Source organism: Salvia splendens, chromosome 10, assembly GCF_004379255.2.
Source record: "Salvia splendens isolate huo1 chromosome 10, SspV2, whole genome shotgun sequence".
Taxonomy (NCBI): domain Eukaryota; kingdom Viridiplantae; phylum Streptophyta; class Magnoliopsida; order Lamiales; family Lamiaceae; genus Salvia; species Salvia splendens.
The window spans coordinates 26,504,836-26,506,661 of record NC_056041.1 but is presented as its reverse complement, the minus strand read 5'-3'; the positions used below and the strand labels follow the sequence as shown (position 1 = coordinate 26,506,661).

The window sequence follows — 1,826 nt, the reverse complement described above, 5'->3', positions numbered from 1 at the left end:
AAGCTTAGGATTTCCGTAAAATTCCTCGTTCCGACTTTAGCGGCCATGCGAACCACCTTTTCGGAAAAATACATAAAGTTCACATCAATCTCGGTAACGAAGACATTTTAGAATGCATGCACTCCAATTAAAATCTTTTAATTCATTTTTTCGGTTTTCGTGTATTTTCAATTATTCAGCGGCCGCCCAAGGCGTCGCGTGCGACGCCGGTCGGTCGCTTACGCTCGTTCTTTCCTCCGTTGGCTCCTCGTATTTTCCATGACGTCGGAAATAAATTTTCTAAAATTATTTAAACGCATACTTAATTCATCGCAATTATTTCTCCTCGTAAATACTTTTACTTCGCACTTGGGTAGTATTATTCGTGCTTCAAATTATTCCGGGATTTAATTAAATCATTATTCACGATTAAATTATCAGCCCAATCATCTAATCATTCCCCCACCTTTTATCTCCAAATTTAAAATTTTGAAGCCTAACAAAAAGATTTGGAGCCCAACTAACCAAACATCCCATTTTAATTAATAGGTCCACTTTCAAAAAAACAAGTAGAGGCCCAAATGACAAAAGCCCAAATCCCTTTTTCTTCCACCATTTTACACGTCTCTCTCATCTTCTTTTATCTCTCTCTTCTCCTCTTCCTCTATTCTTCTTCTTCATTTAAAATTTCCGCCGCCCCTCCCTTTTTGCGTCGGAGCCGCCGAGCGTCGCTCAGCGTCGTTGTACTCCCGCTGTCGCCTTCGATCCGTCAGCATCGCCGTCGCGGTGGGGGTCCAGCCGCCGGCTTACTTAGCCGCTGCACAGTGCCGTGGTGGCTGTTCCGTCGCTGCTGCTGTTCGCCAACGGGAGCTGCTGCCGGAGTCGACGGACAGCACAGCTGCTGTCGCCGGACAGCGCAGCTGCTGTCGCGCCATCGTCCCTCCCCGTCGAGCCGCTGTCGTCGCTTCCTCCTCCCCAAAACCACTCCGAACCCGCTCGGAAACACTCCGAAAAGACCCGCAAGGTGTATTTTTATTATCAAGTTACGTTCTTTGGGACTTTCGATTGCATACGGCAGAGTGTTCGATTAATTTCAATTGTTGATTGTTATTTTGTTTGATTTGATTATGGAAGTGGATTATGCAATGATGTATGAAATATATATACAAAGATTCATGCTTTGAGGCTTGAAAAGAGATTATACCTCAAGAAGGATTGAATTTGGTGGTGGAGGAGCAAGAATGGTAGCAACCCACTTCCTTCACTCTCGGCTCTCTTCTCTATCTCTCGGCCCTCTCTCTAATTTTGTTTTGTTTGAAGTTGAAGTAGAAGAGTAGTGGAAAGATGAATGAACATAGGTTATAATATGGGTGACTCTTGATTTTGTAGAATTAATTGTGAGAAGATGGAAAGTGAAGAGAGTTGGAGGTGAAGAGCCCCCATGGTGAAAGACCGTAGACTACTTGGAGAAGAAGAAGGAAGGAAGACTTTTTTTTTTCTTTTGGGCTTGCTCTCATATCTTTGGAAATTGTATTGGGCTCAACATATATCATTTAAATTAGTTTGGGTTCATTTAGTTGAAAGCCCAAGTTGATAATTATTTAATTGTTAGGTATATATTGTTATGGCCCAAGGCCATTTTATATATACTCATTGGACTCTAATTTAATTTGAGAAGCCCAAATGTAAATATACGTACTTTATATTCTCGCATTTTTTTCGATAATTAAAATTCGCAAAACCTTATTAACTTTCGTTATCTTGTTCTTCACAAAATTAAAGAACGCCTAGCGTCACAACTTATATTTGGTGTTGATCCAAATATAATTTCTTCGACCGTTCCTCGA

The 1,826-nt window shown here is 41.4% G+C and overlaps 1 long non-coding RNA gene across 2 annotated transcripts; it reads left to right on the top strand.

Moving 5' to 3' along the window:
• Nucleotides 1-790: 790 nt before the first annotated feature.
• Nucleotides 791-1,584, top strand: LOC121752071. Of its 2 annotated transcripts, none has more exons than XR_006040247.1 (2): nt 791-1,003; nt 1,369-1,584. It is a non-coding gene; the product is annotated as an uncharacterized LOC121752071 (long non-coding RNA). The 2 variants fall into 2 exon arrangements; XR_006040248.1 differs by lacking the exon at nt 791-1,003 and adding an exon at nt 1,072-1,223.
• Nucleotides 1,585-1,826: the final 242 nt, after the last annotated feature.